Raw genomic sequence first — 12,994 nt, 5'->3', positions numbered from 1 at the left:
TGCCATTGAGTCAATTCTGACTCATAGTGACCCTACAGGACAAAATAGAACTGTTTCCAAGGCTATAAATCTTTATGGAAGAAGATTGCTTCATCTTTCTCTTCGTCTTCTGGGGTGGCTGGTGGGTTCAAACCACCGACCTTTTGATTAGCAGCTGAATGTTTTAGCCACCACATCACCAGAGCTCCCTTTCTGGAAGGATAGGGTGGGCAAAGACTAAAGTAAATGGGTCCAGGCATTGACTTTCTCCTTTTCCCTTAAATCCCTCACCTCCACTCCCACACACCTACTATTTCAGGCAAATCAACCAATCTCTCTGAGCCCTATGAAAAGTGAGGTGGTTCCTATTTTTTTTTTCTTTACCTCAAGTGAGATAGGTGCAAGAGACATGAAAAAATCGAAAGTTTATCATGAGCCACACAAGTGGTAGATGGTTTTGTTGCCATCACCTTGCATACTTTAGGAATGTCGAATAAATATGAAAAGGCCACAGCACCTTCTATTATGGGTACAATAGCACTTCACCCTCTGTGGGATTCTGCCTAATTCTCCTTTGGCAATAATGACTGATTAAGGCTTGGCACTGTGATTCAAACTCTCCACTTGAGATGGTCCCTCACAACATTTGTTCAAGTGGTTAATTTTATGCTGTTCTACAAAGGGGAAGAGTTTAGAATCTGAGGATGATGGAGAATGGATGTGTTGTCTTGGAGGAAGATGGATGAGGAGGGATTGGAAGAAAGATATTAAGCACCTATTGAATGTTTCTTAATAAAGACAGTCTTACATACTATCTCTATTCTTTTCAACAACCCCTTGAGGTAGACCCATTTTATAAATGAGAAAGTTAAGGGTTTCCCAAGGTTGCTCATTTAGTAAATGGGATCAGGATTCTGAGTGAGCTTTACCTGAAGCCAAAGCTAAGGTTCTTTCTCCCTTGCCTCACTGTCTCACCATTTCTCCATGACCATATTCTTCCTGTGCTCCCCTGTGTCTGAGCTAAGACAACTTTCCAAGTGATGAAGCCAACTCTGATGGTCTCTTTTTCCTATCCTTCCACAAATGACTCTATTAAACAAATAATAATAATTGAGCAGAGATAGAGAGTTACAAATTTTGTTTTGTATCATTAGGTACTTTCATTTTGGGATCTCTGCCCAACTTTTTTAGGGTATAGGAGTTTTAGGCAATTGGCATGGTGAGTGGGATGAATTTAGAGAAGAACAGTCCACCTGCTTTAAAATTCCGCTCATCTCTTCACTATTCCCCATATGCCTTAGGAGTAAGGGGGCAGCTGAGATCTTATTGGGGAGGTATCACTTGTATACAATCTGAATCTGTTAGCATGCCCCCTTCAGGATCAGAAACCAAGGGGAATGGGGATGGGCCGATTATTTCTGATGTGCCTTTAATTTTCCCCACAATTAAAAAAAATGCATGCTTATATAAATTTCTTGCATTAAGCATACATTATTTTTTAATTTTTTATTTGCTTAAGTTTATATTTATATAAATTTTGGAAAATACGGAAATATACAAAGAAAAGAAATACCATCTTAGATGTATACTTATATAAGTCAAAGTTGGGATTATTACTAAGCAGTTTATTGTGAACATTTTTCTGTCATTATTTATTCTCCTAACATGATTTCTCATGCATTTCTAGTATGCCATTTTATGAATATACCATTCAGTAAATTCTGTTTCAGAAATCTGGGTTATCTTGTTGAGATGGACTTTCTTATACATAAATTTTGTGTCCTGAATAGCAGAATGAAATGAAAAGCCTTAGTTTTCTCTTTTATAAAATGGAAATATTAATACCCATTTCAAAGCATCACTGTGAATATTGTATATAATAATGGACATAAAGCACTTAGCATAGTGCCTTATACATAGTTAACTTTCCATATCTGCTTATTATGGTTGTTAAGTGCTGTCCAGTTGGTTCTGACTAATAGCTCCACTATGTACAATAGAACAAAATTCTGCCTTGTCCTGCACTATCCTCACCATCTTTGCTGTGTTTGAGCTCATTGTTGCAGCCACTATGTCAATCCATCTTGTTGAGGGCCTTTCTCTTTTTTGTCGACCCTCTACTTTACTAAGCATGATGCCCTTCTTCAGAGACTGGTCCCTCCTGATAATATTTGTCCAAATACATGAGAGGAAGTCTCGCTGTCCTCACTTCTAAGGAACATTCTGGCTGCTGCTTCCAAGACAGATTTGTTTATTCTTCTAGTAATGTATGGTATATTCAATATTCTTTGCCAACAACATAATACAAAGGCACCAACTCTTCTTTGGTCTTGTTTATTGTCTAGCTTTTACATGCCTATGAGGCGATTGAAAATACCATGACTTGGGTCGGGTGCACCTTAATCCTCAAAATGACTTGTTTGCTTTTTAACACTTCAGAGAGGTCTTTTGCAGCAGTTTTGCCCAGTGTAATACGTTGACTTATTTCTTGACTGCTGCATCCATGGGTGTTGGCTGTGGATCTAAGTAACATGAAATCTTTGCAAACTTCAGTATTTTCTGTTTATCATAATGTTGCCTATTGGTCCAGTTTTGAGGGTTTTTGTTTTCTTTATGTCCAGGTGTAATTCATACTGAAGATTGTACTCTTTGATCTTCATCAGTAAATGCTTCAAAGTCTTTTTCACTTTCAACAAATAAGGTGTGTCATCTGCAAACTGCAGGTTGTTAATGAGTCTTCCACCAGCCCTGATACTGCATTCTTCTTCATGTAGTGCAGCATCCCGGATTATTGATTCAGCATACAGATTAAATAAGTATGATGAAAGATACGGCTCTGATGCACACTCTTTATTTCAAATCATGCAATATCCCTTTGTTTCAAATGACTGCCTCTTGGTCTATGTACAAGTTCTGCATGAGCACAGTTAAGTGTTCCAGAATTCTTATTCTTTGCAGTGCTATCCATAATTTGTCATGATCCCCACAGTCAAATGCCTTTTTGCATAATCAATAAAACACAAGTAGACATCTTTCTGGTACTCTTTGCCATCTGACATCATCAATGGTATCTGTCATTGCTTGTCTTCTTTGGAATCTGGCTTGAATTTCTGGCAGTTCCTGTTGATGTACTGCTACAAACGTTTTTGAATTATCTTCAGCAAACTTTGACTTGCATGTGATATTAATGATATTGTTTGATAATTTACACATTCTATTGGATTGTCTTTCTTTGGAATGGGCACAAATATGGATCTTTTCCAGCCAATTGGCCAGGTAGCTGTCTTCTAATTTGGCTTAGATGAGTGAGTGCTTGAATCATCTCAGTGGGTTCCTTGAATCATCTCAATGGGTATTCCACCAATTTCTGGAGCTTTGTTTTCACCAGTGCCTTCAGTGCAGCTTGGACTTCTTCCTTCAATACCATTGGTTCTTGAGCATATGCTACCTCTTGAAATGGTTGAATATTGACCAATTCTTTTTGGTACAGTGACTCGTGTCATCACCTTACCTAGAAACTATTATTAGCTTACTTTATTTCTGATTAACTTTTTAAGTTAAATGTCATAAAGTAAAATTACATTTCAGGGTTTGTGAGGGATGTGTAGCTTAATGGCTTCAGACTATCTGAAAGTCAGTAGAGAGTTTATCAGGTAAAACAAGAAGCTACTTCAATGTAAGAGCTCAGCTATCGCATAAGCCAAACCAGGAAAGACATCCCTGACCCACAGATGAGGTCACAGCAGTCAGACAGCCATTATCTCAAGTATCCTCAGCCAACACCTACCTGGGCTCCTAACTCAATAGTGTATGACACACCTAACAGCTACAAAGTTTAAATATATGCCCATAAGAGCAAGTAAAAGTCACATAAAATTGTCTCTCACCTCACCTTCCCAAACTCTTATCTCCTTACTTCACATATTTGTTCATTGATTATAAGGAATGGTTGCTGAGGATGTTTTCCTGGGCTCAGTGTGACCATTGGTACTCCTGGAAGAAGATTAACCTTAGAGTATAATGTCTGAAAAAAATGGGTCAGAAGTGATATTAATGATATTGTTCAATAATTTCCATATTATGGAAATTATCCACAGTATGACTCCTGTTCTAAACTTCCCACTGTCAGAGAAGCAGTAGTGGTTTGGTGGTAGATTCTTGCCTTCTAGGCAATAAACCTGGGTTTGATTTCCTGCCAGTGCAGCTCATACAAAGCCACTACTCTTCTGTCAGTGGAGGCGTGTGTGTTGCCACGATGTTGAACAGGTTTCAGTGGAGATTCCAGCCTGAGACAGAGTAGGAGAAGAAGATCTGGCAATCTGCTTCCAAAATCAGCCAGTGAAAACTCTGTGGATCTGCAACTGGTCATGTGCATGACATACCACCAGGCAGTGTTTTGTTTTGTTTTTTTATTTTATTGTGATTTGGGTAAAACTTTAAAGAGCAAGTTCACTTTCCATACAGCAGTTCACATACACTTTGTCTCATGACATTGACTACAATTTACCACAATGCAACAGCTCCCCTCCCACTTCCTCCCCATAGTTACCTCTTCCCTGTGTCTATCCTTCCATGCACTCCTGCCCCCTGAGCTATATCCCTGTGCAGACACAGCCCTTCTATCCTCCCATGATTGTTCTCTCCAAGGAGTGTACCTACCTAGTATAAATGTTCAACTCATATATATGCCTGTCTTTTGTTTGGCTGGAAGCCATAGGTGTGGGTTCAATTCCAGACCTGAAAGGCAGCTAGGGGCCGTAGTCTCAGTGGTTCCACCAGGCTCTTTCAGACCAGCAAACCTGGTCCTTTTTTTTTCCCAAAAAAAATGATTTTGAGTTTTTTCCATATTGTTCTCTCCCAGCACCAGGCAGTGTTTTGTTGTGTTGTGTATGGGGTCGCCACCATGACTTGGGGGCCAGCCCTATGGCAGCTAATTACAACAACAACAACAACAACGTCATAGAAGAATATCAGAGCTGAAAGGAAACTTGGAGAAATTGGGCCTGATCTCTTCACTTCTTCCACGAAAGGCTGAAACCAGACATTTAAATGATTTGCCAAAGGTTATAAAACAAATAAGTGAGGAAGCCAGAATTAAAGCCCAGTTCTTCTGGACTCTTCCTCCACCTAGGATTTTCCCCTGGACAATGCTCATGTCCAGAAAATGAAGAGGATCCCAGAAGTAGAAGTTGTGATTAAGCTGTTGTCCAGATATGTTTGCCTCCCTCTCCAAAACAGAGTTTTCTCCTGAGAGGTTCTCTGGTAAAACAAAACCACATGCTGTGTGTTCTGCCTTATGCCTGTGCTGGAACTTTCCTGCAAAGAATTCTGTTAACCTCGTCAAGAAATGGGAAAGAACTTTTGTAAGGTGGTTCTTATTCTTGTCTCCCCTCCTACATTTCATAAAAATATTTGATATTTGTAGAATAAAGTCACTGTTTTCTAGACACAAACTTCTGAAGTCAAGCAGGATTTCTCTCACTTCCTTGAGTGAAAACTAGAGGAAACTGGCCTCTATAACCTCAAATGCTTTCAATCCAGGACGGTGAGTAAAGAGAGAACAGCTGTGACCCCTTCCCACATGCAGAGAATGCAGTTATAAAAACTGTGCCAATATTCTTTCTCCCTCTGGGGTGCTGCTGGCTTCTCTTGTAGCTCCTCACTCAATTGAAGGTTTAAAGTCTTTATCAAAAAGATGTTTTTATTCAGCTTTTCATCTGTTATCACCATATCTACTCACCACTTGCAAAAAAAATTCCAAAATCTCAAATTGGGAACATTTTACAAATGGAGAAGAGACGCTCATGGAATCAGTGAAAAGCCTCCCTTGATTTATCTTTTCCTGGGTCAGGATGGAGCTGGTGATTCAGCCCAGTCGATCTCATGGCTCAAGCAGGAGACCATGATGGTCCTTCTGTGCAGTCTTGTATTTTGAGCAAGGCCTCTTGGTGACTCAATTTCCCTCTTTGTTGTGTTGTTGTGAGCTGCCATCAAGTTGATTCCAACTCATGGTGATACCATGTGTGTAAAAAACTGCTCTATAAGGGTTTTGAGGCTGTGACCTTCCTGGAAGCAGATCACCAGGCCTGCCTTTCTAATGCACCTCTGGGAAGGTTCAAACCATCAACTTTTCAACTAGTAGTTGAGCACTTAACCATTCACACCACCCAGAGACTGCTCAGAAGAGAACAATCAATGCTACCCACTTTTGCCCTGGATTTTGCTTCTCATTGTAGCAAAACGCGGCAATGGTTAGACAGAAAAAGGTTACTAATCAAGCCAGAGTGGTGATTAAGAACACAAGCATTTGAATCCTTCAGTCCTGGTTCAAGTCCTGGCTCTATCACTTACAATCTCTATACCTTGGACAGGTGACTTAGTCCTTCTACGTCCAGATTTCCTCATCTACAACTTGAAGTCAGTAGAAGTACCTACCTCACAAGGCTGTGATGATAATTTAATGAGATAATATTTGCACAATGCCTGATTAATGTCAGCAAAAAATTTAATATCTTTATGCTTTTACAGACCTCAACACCAGGTATTTGGGAATTGATAAGAAAAGAAAGCCAAATAAAAAAAAAGTTTTCCTACTAGAATACTCATTCCTTCTTTCAACAACTATTTCTTGATTACTCACTGTATGTCAGGAGCTCTGTAGATTTTGGAGACACAAAAACAAGAAACTCAAGTTAACTGGATCATTGCATGTTGTTGTTACTTGCTGCCAAGTTTGCTCCAACTCATGGTGACCTTATATATAGCAGAATAAAACATTGCCCTTTCCTGTGCCATCTTCATGAACATTGGTACGCTTGAGTTCACTGTTGTGGCTGCATGTCCAACCTGGGGGGCTCATTTTCCAGCACTATATTAGATGATATTTTGTGGTGATCCATAGGATTTTCATTAGCTGATTTTCAGAAGATCATCACCAGGCCTTTCTTCCTAGTTTATCTTAGTCTGGGAGCTCTGCTGAAATCTGTCCACTATATGGATTTTGATGGTATTTGAAGTGGTGGCATAGCTTCCAGCATAAGAGCAACACACAAGCCACTATAGTACAACAAACTGATAGACAGGTGGTAAGACTGAATCATCCAAAAAAAACCTAAACTCATTGCCATTGAGTTAGATCTGACTCATAGCAACCCCTCCTTGGGTTTCTGAGGTGGTATCACTACAGAAGTATATTTCCCCATTTTCCTTTTGAGGAATGGCTGGTGGGTTTGAACCACCAGCCTTCTGGTTAGCAGTCAAATGCCTTAGGCACTATGTCATCAGAGCTCCTTAGACCAAATCATGTTGTTGTTGTTGTTGTTATTTGTCGTCAAGTCAGACCCGACTCATAGCGACCCCTCCTTGGGTTTCCAAGGCAGTATCACTATGGAGGTAGATTGCCCAACCTTCCTTCCAAGGAGTGGCTGGTGGGTTTGAACCACCAGCCTTCTGGTTAGCATCAAATGCCTTAGGCACTATGCTACCAGAGCTCCTAGACCAAATCATAGGAGCAAAGAAATAAAAAAATTGCCCATAGTAGAAGTCATGCATAGGGTATTATGGTAACAGGGAACATAATGTCACACTAGCCTTGTTGAATGGGTTCCTACTAAAAGGGCCAGGAGGCAGAGTCTTCTGATCTCCTTTAACGTCACAAGAGGAAAACAGAATCACCATCGGCAGCCCAAGGCCCATTCACATGAGGCCAGATATGCCTCCATCCTCCAGCCCTCTTACTAACCTTGACACCAACAGCTCCTCCCATGGCACTTACCACGTCTCTGCTGGGTTCAGTAATTCACTGCAGTGGCCACAGAGAACTCACAGATTATGGGGTTTATTAGAGAAGCAACAGGCTACAATTCAGGAACATGCTCAATCTCTCTCAGCCAGGCGTCTCTCTCAGTAGCATATCTCGCTCAGCAGTGCGTGTCTCTTGCATCTTTCTCTCAGCAGTTCATCTCTCTCATGTCTCTCTCTCAGCAGTTCATTTCCCCAGCAGTACATCTCTTTCAGCAGTGTGTCTCTCTCAGCTGGCAGTCAGAGTGACTCCCTTCTGCCTCTAGGAGGGCTCACTTTGAGCCTGCAGAGGGGCAAAACCAACCTATCCCAACATCAGAATTCCACACAACTGAGAGAAAGCACACTTCTCTGAAGATTGCTTTGTGTTGCTCTAACAGAAATACACCAAGTGGACAACTGTAACAATCAGCTACTCAGTTGCTCACGGCAAAGTGGGAGTTACAAACACTATGGCTAGAAAGCCATACCATGTAATTTATTACACTACAGTCCCAAAAGTCTTCACAGAGCAGGGGTATGAAAAGGAGTTTGCATACTGTCAAGTCCATCCCAGGCAAAGACTCAGTATGCATGAAGACCCAGAGATGGGAAAGGTAGGGTTTGTCTGGAATGGCAAGGGTAATGGGGAAACAGAGAAGCTTTCTTTCAACACACACTGATAGGGTATTGGCTAATGTCAGATACCAAAAACAGAGACAGAAGACATATTTCTTCCCCTCAAGGAGTTTAGAGGCCAGTAGGGAGAGAAAAGACAAAGAAATTAGTGATTACAGTGTGATAAGCCCTAATCAAAGTAGTTGTGTAGTGAGCCCACTGGAAGTGATTGCCATTGTCAACTTGAAATGAGAAGGAAAAACTTTAAAGGGAAAGTAACATGACCTAAGACTTGAAGATGATAACTAGTTAAGGACAGTGGCAAGGAGGGAAGGAAAAACATTCCATAAAGGGCACAGAGTAGACAAGGCTTGGAGATATGAATGGTTTTGGGTAATCTGAGGAAAAATAAACCAGTGGGTATGGCTGAAATGAAGTCAGCAGCTAAGATACACATCCATCCATTTATTCATCCAACAAACATGTATTGAGTACTTACAGTATTCCTACACCCTGTGCTAGGGTCTGAGATGCAATGGTGGATGCATAATCGTAAAGTGGACTTGGTGACACAGTTTGTTTTAGGTGGACAACAGAGTATGAATTGAGTGAGATACAGATGTGATGTTAAGAAAACAGTGGACCCCATAGTGGACGATGATTCCTTTTTCAATCCTTCTAATTACAAGGGAAGGGTTTTAGTTCAGAGCTGGTCCATCTTTAATGCCTCTCTACCACTTGTTACCTCTCCCTGGATCCTAAGATCATCTTTGCATTATTCTCAGAGAGATGACAACCAGAGTCAGTGGATGCTTGCTACTCAGGAACTAACACCATCCTTGTATCCTCATTTCAACACTTCTACAGGAGACGTTGTGGTTTCTTTCTCACCTAGCCCAGCAACCAAGTGGGTTGAATTTAAACCATAATGCTGATTTCTATAAAGCATGAAGTCACTAAAGATACATTAAAAATACAGACAAAAAACTAGAACATACAAGTTGCATGGGCCATATTTAACATCCAGCCATAATGCAGCATCATTGTAGGTGACTGCAGGGTATCTGGCTTCTCATCCGTGCAGAACACACAGAAAGCTGTAGGGAAGGCCTGAGTCTGTTGACAGATATTGCTCCTTATCTTGTTTTCACATCAGTTGCTACACACTTTCTGTTCAGAGAAAGCGTGGGTGGGGACTCCTCCTGCCCTGCCCGATGGCTTGCTGTTAAAATAAGAGGATGGTTCATTGCACTGCTGTTTTTCAAGCAGAGATCAGGCCACAACTAGTTGGTGACTCCGATGGGTCACTGGAGGAATTTTCATGGCAAAGAAAAGTCAGTTCAGCTCTCTGAGGGCTAAGTCAATAATCTACATAATGGCCATTTGATCTTGAAGATTAGGGTTAGGGGGAAAGTTTAAGTTTTGTTTGATGCTTAAGAGTCAAAACATTTAAACTACATTTTCAAACTCAAATAATTGGACAATTTTCAAATCAATCACCAGGAATGGTAGCATATTATTAACTACTGATATTTCAGTTGTACTTTCCAACCCATGAAGCACTTTATGATTATTCCTACATTACAGTTGAGAAACCTGAGGCTCAGAAATATTAAGAAAAAATTAATAAAGTCACATGTTTTATGACTCGGGCCTGAGAGACTTAGAATTGATACCTAGGTCCAAGGTCCTGGATCCTTTTTCCTTCACCATCCTGTCTCACACTTGCTTTGGTCTTCTTGTCCAAATTGAATTATCCATTTGCTGCTTCAGTGTATAGCACCTCAGTGCCTTGATAGCCAAGGTTTAGGAAGGGCAGGGTAGCCATATAAGAAAGCTGGGAACTGAGTCATTGCCTCGCACCACAGATTTATAGGCGTACAGCAACTTAGAGATAGGATTAATGAATGAGACTAATATATTTGGAGCAAGCAGATGCTATGCTGGGAGCTTTATATACCTGACATTGTGCAAGGGGGTGTGTGTATGTTATATATCCCTCCTCATTTATCCCTCCAACAGCCTCTGAAGATGTGTCCTCATCACCATCTGACAGATGTGCACACTGAAGCTTGCAGATGTAAAGAAACTTGCCCCAAGTTGCATAACAAGTGATGGAGCCTCAATCTGAATTTAGGCTTATGTGATTCCAAAGCCAGCTTAACCCAACCCCCACATTTTATGATGAGGTAACCAGAATGGGGAAATGATTATCCAGCAACAAGTCAGTGGGAGAGCTGAGTCTCATCAGCACAATCCCCATGCTCTCCCTCAGTGTACCTGGCCAGTTCTCCTCTCTCTATCAGATGAGAAGTTGTCAACAATTACAGATGTCTCCCCTCTCCCATCTATGTCCTTCAGTTGCAATTCACATCAGCCTGCTGTTTCTACCACCTGTTTCTCCCCACCTTCCAGAAGCTTCCATGTCTCTCATCTAGGCTTTGAAAACAGTTGCTAATAACCCCATAGGACCATTTGATTTTTACAATGCCTGCCTATCTTGGAACAAGGCAGGAGGGAATCACTTAAGAGGAAAGAGACTATAGAAAAACTGGATAGCACGATTCTAAAGTAGAAACGGAAGGTGAATGGCATCAAATAGTGAAGACAATATCCATAGTGTGGAAGAGCCTAGAATAAAAGTTAGGGAGCCACCAGCTGCAGGGATACCAGAAACTAGACTTTAAAGCACCTTGGGTATCATGTTGGAAAGTCAGTGTTTTGTTACAAAGGCCAGAACCTAAAGTTGCACCCAACACCCAAAGTTCCCCCACAAACCTCTACCCTCTGCTCTCCTCACACCCAGCCCAACACCTTTGGAAACCTCTTCTATTTGCTCCAGTGCTGCCAGTGATGTTCATTTTAACCTGAAATTATGTGTTAAAATGTGTATCATATGCACGCCATATACTGGAAGTAGCTCTAAACCTCTGTGTCCCTGACAGCACTTCATGGGCAGGGGAGGTGGAGGGGCTGCCATAGGAAGAAACTAGTAGCTAATAGATCTATACCTGGGGATTTGTTAGGTGCCTGCTATACAAAGGTAGTCTCTTAGTCTTCTTCTTAGTGTTGATCCCATTTTACAGAGAAGACTGAGAGGCTCACCTTGGTTGGGTGATTTGCTCAAGGTTTCTCAGCTTACAGGTGGCAGAGCCAAGAACAGAAACTAGCTTTGTCTCCAGAGCCCATATGGCCCATATTCTTCCTACTTTATCATGAGTCAGATATAAAAGAATTCAATAGGAATCCCTGGGTGGTGTAAATGGTTAACATGTTCGGCATCTAACAAAAAGTTGGAGGTTTGAGTCTGCCCAGAGGCACCTCAGAAGAAAGACTTGGTGATCACTTGTGAAAAATCAGCCATTGAAAACCCTAAGTAGCACAGGTCTACCATGATCCACGTAGGATCACCATGAGTCCATGCGTTATTCTTTACAGACTTGAATTGTGATCCAGTCCTCAAGGCCTTAAACTAATGCAAAGTCCCCAGTGCTGAATGGAGCATGTGATTTCACATGCAGAGCTTTGTCTCCTAGTTGATTTTGGCCCTGACCAGAGTTCCAGACACTGAGTACTGGTTTGCTTTGTCTTTTAAATCCTTCTTTAGGTTTAGAAATTTTTGTTAAGTTCTGTAGGTTAGTAGATATACCTAAGGAGCTCTGGTGGCGTAGTGGATAAGGCATTTGGCTGCTAAACAGGTCAGTGGTTCAAACCCACCAGCCACTCCACGGAAGGAAGATGGGGCGATCTACTTCCGTAAAGATTTACCACCTCAGAAACCCAGTGGGGGATCGCTATGAATCTGAATCGACTCCATGGCAGTGAGTTTTTTGGAGGTATACCTAACTTTTTTTCTAAATGTTAGAACTTAAAATTTTATCATTTATTTCTTCAACTTACATCTTCGTGTGTTCCTCTTATTCACTGTCATAATTTACTTCTGATATTGATGCTAACAGTTTGGGATGTATTTTAGGGAGAAAGTATATGGCTGTCTAGCAGGTGAGGGAAATCTTAACCTGGAAAAGCAGTGACAGTCCTGGAGGAGTCAGACCTTGGACTCTATATGCTCAGGGTCCCAGGGGAAGACTCTCTGCCCCACAGTTAACCAGAATCATGTCCCATCACAAAAAGAATAGTGATGCCATGGATTATATTTTTATTTCATATTAAAAATTCCCAGCTCCCAACATTCTACTTCTGTCAAGCCTATTTAAAAAACAACAACAACAAAAGAAACAAACACAGCCTGTTGCTATGAATCAATTCTGATAGGGTTTTCTTGGCTGTAAATTTTATGGAAACAGGTCCCTAGATCTTTCTTCCATGGCACTGCTTGGTGGGTTCGAACCACAAATCTTTAGGTTAATAGTCAAGCACAAACCTCTTGCACCACCCAGGGACCACTTATCAAGCCCAAGGGGCTCTACTAATTTGGATGGTTTTGTGATTTTGCTCTATCTGCTTTTAATTTCTTGGTTTCTTTGTCTAAGGGTATTAACACATCTAGTTGTTTGTTGGAAAAGTCTAAGGAAATCCTTGATTGATTTGCATTACAGAGAAACAAAAAGACAGTAGGAAATATTCTAATTGAGTCATTTTCTTGTGCACGGTAACT

At 41.1% G+C, this 12,994-nt stretch overlaps 1 protein-coding gene across 1 annotated transcript in view; it reads left to right on the top strand.

Annotated features, from left to right (window-relative positions):
* UBASH3B (ubiquitin associated and SH3 domain containing B) overlaps positions 1 to 12,994 on the top strand; it is a 200,910-nt gene that overhangs the window by 37,213 nt on the left and 150,703 nt on the right. The gene's annotated exons all lie outside the window — the stretch shown is intronic.

Source organism: Orycteropus afer, unplaced genomic scaffold (assembly GCF_000298275.1).
Source record: "Orycteropus afer afer isolate SDZICR_OR568_19922 unplaced genomic scaffold, OryAfe1.0 scaffold00258, whole genome shotgun sequence".
Lineage (NCBI taxonomy): Eukaryota > Metazoa > Chordata > Mammalia > Tubulidentata > Orycteropodidae > Orycteropus > Orycteropus afer.
This window is presented reverse-complemented; position numbering and strand designations above follow the sequence as displayed.